This window comes from Lycium barbarum, chromosome 7 (genome assembly GCF_019175385.1).
Source record: "Lycium barbarum isolate Lr01 chromosome 7, ASM1917538v2, whole genome shotgun sequence".
In the NCBI taxonomy this organism is placed as follows: Eukaryota; Viridiplantae; Streptophyta; class Magnoliopsida; order Solanales; family Solanaceae; genus Lycium; species Lycium barbarum.
In genome coordinates this window covers 123215526-123222860 of record NC_083343.1, presented here as the reverse complement: position 1 = coordinate 123222860, position 7335 = coordinate 123215526, and positions in this window count along the sequence as shown.

Genomic DNA, 7335 nt, shown 5'->3' with positions numbered 1-7335 from the left:
GAATATCAAGAACCATAAGCTTTGGTGATTCTAGAAATGAAGACATCTTGGAAGACATTATGAAATTCACATGAAGGAATACAATGTTGGGATCATGCCTTAAGAAAGAAGGGTTAGCCTTACATACCTCTTTGTCTTCTTAACTACTTAATGTTCATCGTCGAAGCTCGGAAAATCTACATTTAGAAGGATTCATCCCATGGTTAAGCCTTAAAGATACTCTTCAATTAAAACTAGAATAATTCATGAGTTAACGAAAATTGGGCAGCATTTCCCCTATTTCATCGACTTCCACCATATTACAAAACACTCCCAAACATCCATAGTAACATCCACAATATCATAATCAAGTAATCATATTCCATTAAGTCTTCAAAAGTCATTCTCATATTGAACTTATACTGACAACTTCATACCAACCCTTAGCACATTTTCATACAACGATTCCTCATCATTATTATTACCTTTTATAACAAGATTATATCCATATCATACTAAGAATCATGACTCAAGTTATCTTACCACTCAAAAACATCATGAAAACTACATTTAGAACTCATCCTCTACTTTCTCCTTTCACCCAAGTTATGCAACAACTAAGCATTCTTAATAACATGAAATAAGCATGAGAACTAACCTTTTATCTCATAAGAATGAGCTTTGGAGCAAGTTATCAACTTATGTGAAAACCCTAGCTTCAATACCCAAGTTATTCTTGAAGTCTACTAACCCTAGTGAGCCTTCCAACACATGAACACCTTGATTCTTGCTATTTGATCTTTGATTTCTCTTGGGTTTGAGTGTATTATGCTTGGAGAAGGGTTTTTGGAGCTCTCAAGACTTGGAGAGAAATGTGGGAAATAAAAAAGAAGCAAGGGTCGTCCATGTATATAAAAAAGAAAATTTGACCCGACCCGATTATACGGCCAATTGTACGGGCCGTATAAATTATACGGTCCGTACAATTGGATCGCATAATTCAACCATAAAGTCACCCTCCTCTGGAAGCATTCTACAAACCATTATACGGGTCGTATAAATTATACGGTCCGTACAAATGGCCGTACAAACTGGAAATTCCCGAAACTCATTTTCGTCGACTCATTCAACTTCTAATTCCTTGTGGAACTTTCTTGGCACTTATATAACACTTCATTAACCATACAATAGGCCCTCTAGAAGCCCCTCAAGATATTACCAAATAAATATTAGCTCAAATATAGCGAAAACCTTTCTGAACGTGACTTGCATTTCACTTCGTTTGACGAACTTAGTTTCACATATTCATATGACTTCCAAATCCCATAGTACGCACTTTAAGCTATTTAATAGTCTCCTTACTCTCGTACAGACTTCATGCTCATCTTAAGTGTATATATATATATATATATATATATATATATATATATATATATATATATATATATATATATATATATGTATGGTTATTATGTAAAACTGAGCTTATATGGCCGAGTCTGATATTCATTGCGCGTACACCACTGTAGTTGGGTACGGATAATACCGAGCCTCGCTATGGCTGGGTATGTGTGATACCGAACCTCTATGGTCGGGTATGGTACTATTATATATGTATGTTTATGTAATGGAAGGTTCCCATTAGGAAAAGGGTAAGTAAATATGACGAACGTTGCTAGAGGTATAAATGACTCTACTATCCTATGATTCTTCTATCTCATGTTATCCTTCATAATATTATTATTATGTTATTGCTTATGCCTTACATACTCAGTACATTGTTCGTACTGACGTCTTTTTATTTGTGGATGTTGTGTCATGCCCATAGATGGACAAGGAGATAGACTTGATCCTTAGGCTGCTTATCCAGAGACTGCTCAGAGGAGCTCTATTTGATTCGGAGCGGTAGCTATTGGTACTATTCTTTTGTGTATATACATATGGGCATGACGGGGCCCTGTTCCGTCTATATGATGTTACATGCTCTTCTTAGAAGCTCGTAAACAGTTGTGTATAGCTAGATGTCTCTTAGCCTTGTTGGCTCGTATTTTGTATATCATTTTGTTAGCCTCGTCGGCTTATGTATATGTAGATAGGCATGATTGTTGATGTTGATATAAAGGTACTCTTGCCCGATAGTATTCGTATTATTGATGCACGGATTGCGAGTTAGCCATGTGGCTCACCTAGTTATGATTGTGAAAGCATGATGAAAGGTGTCCGGGTGGGTTAGCTTCGGGTGCCGGTCATGGCCCTTCGGTTGGGTCGTGACAGGAACATGATCAAGATTAACTAAATCTTCAGAACTTGATGATTTTAGCTTCTCCGCTTTGTTAATATCTTCAATGGTTTGATTCTCCACGAAGACAACATCACGGCTTTTCACAACCTTCTTCTCAATTGGAGCATATAGCCTTTAACCAAACTCATTAAGGTCATAACCAATGAAGATGCACTGCCTTGTCTTGGCAACTAATTTTGGCCTCTTATCTTTAGCTAATTTTGACCTCTCATCTTTAGGCACATGTACAAATTCAACCAAACACTTTCAAATGGTCATAGGAAACATCCTTTCTATACCAAACTCTATTTGGAACATCACTTTGCAAAGCAACAGTAGGAGATAGGTTAATAACATATGCAACGATCAACAAAGCCTTACCCCAAAAAGACTTCGGCAACTTTACTTTAGAAAGAACATATCTAACTCTTTCCATTAAGGTCCTCTCCACCAAACCATTAAGCTAAGGAGTCTTAGGAGGAGTCTTCTGGTGTCTGATACCCTGTTGCTTGCAGTATTCGTCAAACGATCCACAATATTTACCATAGTTATCAATACGAATACACTTCAGCTTCTTTCCTGTTTCTCTTTCAACTAGGGCCTGAATCTGCTTAAAGACACCCAAAACTTGGTCTTCATTCTTCAAGATATAGATGTTATACCCTATTTTAATCGGAGTCAAAATAGTTTACAACATCCCGGTAATTCCGGGGTTAACTAAAGTTAGGGAGTTGCCACCTAATTATTTATGGTGAATTAGGACACCTAAAGTTCATTAAAGTTATTTTCTAAAGTTAACTCCGTTTTAAAGTCTGTGAAACCTAAGATTCTAGGAAAGGGTTCAATTAGTCTAAAGGGAAGGTATTAGGCATCCTTTAAGACCCATTAACAATGGTTAACTGACCGGACTTATATTAATTAATTAAAGCTAAAATAAAAATATAACATTTTACAACATTTAAGAAAGTATCTTGTAAGTATTGTTAAGTTATAGATAAAAATATGATAATGCTGTTCAAAATAAGACATGTAGGAAGAATAATGTTTTGCGTAAAAGATTTTAGTGATAAGTAAACTGGAGAAAATGCGGGATTGTGCAACGTTTTATAAATATTTGTGAAAAATAAATTATACCAACTAACGAAGTAAAGAATCATTATAAGATTGATATGAGTAAAAACTTAAGGTTTTATAGTGTTAAAAGGTGACGAAATCGTCAGAAGTCTGAGAGGATTTTGATGCCAAAATATACGATCCAAGCCTTTCATTATTTAAAATATTATGAAATCAACATGATTTGTTCGAAAGGTGTTATTATTATTTAGCCTTTAGCGTCTTTCCGGGAAATCGTTTCGTTTAGCCACAATTTTAACGATAATCAAACGGTTAATCCCGTTCTAAGTCTTAAACGATCACACTTAATCTTTTAAGCTACGATTCCCACGAACCCCACTAAGATTCATCTAAGTTAAGAAAACAGCAAAACAAGGTAAAATGTTAGTCAATCACTACAAATCAAATACATGAATAGAATAGAGTAGAAGAGGCAAATGGGTCTGGCCCACTTAGGCCAATGGCGATCCATTTTTTGCTGTATGGCCTCGGCCCAGAACCCTTTTACACGGCTGAGGAGGACGACTTGGAAAGGAAGTTTCGTTGGGCTTTGGCCCAACACCGAATGCGGAAGATGATGAGTCCCTTGGACTCGTATGCGATAGTCATGCATAAGAACGAAAGAAAAAGATTAGTAAAGGGGAGATATACAAGATACATTCTTCAAATAGATAAACATTTGCGCAACAGCCCAGTTTGTACAGACAATAACCCAAAAGGAAAAGCCCAATATTTTTAACAAAGGTGCCGGCATATATAAGTGTATACTTGGAATATATCTTGATATATACACTTTACATATACCTTTATTATAAACTACTGATATACACTAAATGGACAGCTAGTGTACAGAATTAACTAGGACCGAACTAATCATTTAAAAGGTCAAATATTCAGCATCCCAAGTCTGCGCATCAACATTGCACAAGGACCATGTTTCAAGACATTGAACTACTAAACAAACAATCCAGGGGAGGCAAAGAGAGACACACTTTGGTTTTTTTAAAAAACAACTATGTTATCCTTTATTTCCCTTCATTCAAAAGAACTCAGAAGCTGAGACAGAGACAAGAAACAATTTCAGAATTGCAAACCTCATTACACATAAAAGAAACCAGGGAAAACAGACCCTTTCATAGGGAAAACATGAAAGAGCAGACTACAAACTCAACTTCATATAACTTCCCAAGTTCAAATAGCAGTATAAACTAGTTAAATATAGACAGAGATCAAGATGGAAAGAGTGGGCAGAATCAAAGCTAGCTACTAACAAATCAACATCCAAGTATGAAACATTTTAAGGGATTTCATGACTGGTTTGTTAAGCATAGGAAAAACTGAGATGAGGAGGGTAATTACAGGATATCACACTGAGCATAAATCATTTGTAAATCTCATTTTAACCAACACATAGTACATGCAGATTCAAGGAAAACTGAAACAGGCTTGTTCATTCCTTATCTGGCAGAACTTAATGCAAAGCAGTTTCTAATGAACAAGATTGAATTAATGCATGACAAGCTTGACTGGACCAGTTAACGGATTTACATGTTCATACACACAAATCAAACTAATCCAAGAAACGCAGGTATACATGCTCACTGGTAACCTAGCAGTTAAAATTTAAACAAATCCAATCAAATAGTCCTAAGCATAAACAATGTGCTTGATACATGCTTACAAATTGAAACCAAACAAATGCATAAGCATATACTAAACCTAATTAGACTGAACAAAAATGACAATCACATAACTTCCTACTTGGAATTTAATATAAAACATTATATAACAAAATAGACAAACACACACTGGAACGAGGTCAAAACGACAATAACAAGCGTGTAAAATGCGATAGTGTCTAAACTAATCTAGACAGTACCAATAAGCCCAGATTTGAGTGAAATGATAACGACAAGACATCACAACATGATTTTCTATACTAACGGGACTCTAACGGAACAGTAAGTCAAAATGCATCAAATTTTACCTGTTCGTGGTGCAGTGAACGGGTGTGGAACTCTCGATCTACTCTCTTATGCCCGAACAAATTCGAATCGAATCGAAACAGACCAGAACGATTTATGTAGAGAAAATTTTCAAGAATAAAAGGTGATTGATCAAAAGTGCATGAAATTTGAGGGTAAGCTATGGACCCAAAAAAAAATCTCCCCCTGTTGAAGATGTAAGATGGTATTTTTATACCAGACAAAGACTAGGGTTTCAGACATTTTAATTTCAAATTCAAAAAAAGAATGTCAAAAAGAGGTGTCACGGGTGGAGATTTTGAAACTAACATTTGAAATTGAGTCAAAGCTTCTGCTAATCCGAACGTTGGAGTCCGTTTCACATGATTTGCTTCAGACTTTTTGCCCGAAGTGGACCGAACTTTTTCTGGTCTTTTTGTGGATCTGTTGCGTTTTAAGTGAGAAAAGGGAATGCCTCTCTCTGTCAACGACAGAGCAAACGCAGGCAAAACAGATATAGGGATGTTTTTTTGTGTGGAAATGGTGTGACACAACTGTGCACGGCTAAAGGAAGAGTGGGATTTTAGCTGGAAAGGGAGAGGAGAGAGGGAGGAGAAGAAGGTGAGCGTTGCACGATAATGGAATGGCAAAGTCTGTTCGTGGCTAAAGGGAGAGTAGGGTTTTGCTGGAAAGGGATAAGAGATGAAGAAGACGACATGGTGCGGCTCTGTTCTTTTGTTTTTCTTTCATTAGGTTTAGGATAGAGGCTGAAATGTATTGCGTTGGTTCGGGTCGGGTGAACGAGGTAATGGGCTGGTCGGGTGAGGGATAGTGGGTAATGGGCTGGTGCTGAATTAAACGTGTGGGCTGATTATTTGGGCCATTTATTTGGCTGAAATTGTGGAACCTTCCTCCTTTATTTTAATTATTTTTTTTTGGGCTTCTAATTCAATAACTAGTAAAATATATACTATGATAATTAGAGATTAATATGTAGAAAATAAAGGACTTAATAAAGTATAATTAATTTAACGAGCACAAAATCCGAAAATAAAATGATGACGAACCATAAAGTAATGCTAGTAATGTTGATAGTAAAATAGTGAAAAATGAAAGTAACGATATTAATAGTAGTAGCAATAAAAATAATAGTGAAAATAAAGTGTTTAGCTCGTCAATAAATTTAGAAGCCCAAGGAAATAAATTGGAATAATGGAGGGACGAAATTGGGTGTCAACAGATGCCCCTCTTCGATCGGAGATGATGTAAGAGTTTTCGGGCGAAGAAGTCGACGTAGTAGCCAATTTTTTTCCGACCAACAAATACGAACTTGGACGAACTTGAGAAAATATGGGTTAGGAGATTTGGTGGAAAATATTATGGAGCAGAAGGAATGTTGAAAAATTATGGCCGAACCCCAGTTTCGAATTACCTATATATCTTGGGTTCCATGTAGTTCGAAAGAGGCGGGTCGATACCGACGCTACACTTTTTGCCCCAGTATTGAATTATGGTGAGACTGGGATATAGAAAAGGCTTACAAGATTGTGAAAGGAGTTGATTGAGTAGAGATTTAGCTGTGGATACGAAAGAAAAATTTGGATAGCCTACGTATCACATGTTTGTGGACGTAGGCGGAGTTGAGTTCGGGAGTAGATCCATGACCTTTTCTCGTGAGTTTGATATTCCTCTTCGACATATTTGCCTCAGTTCACTGCATAAGATAAAGTTCCACGTTGCGCTGTGTCTCTGTAGATTGTACTTTCTGTCAAAACTGAAATTCATGTCAGAATCATTAATAAAGTCGGGGTAAAGTTGAAAATGTAAAACTTATAAAGAATGTAAAATGATAGTAAATATGAGTGTGAGAATGAGGATGAAGCCGTGTGGCTTATAATGAGGCAGTGTGGGCAAATGTTGTTTATGGTTGTCTTCAGGGACTTGAATGAATGCGCGATGTTTATGCCGAAGATGTAATAATATTTCCAGTTGTATTTG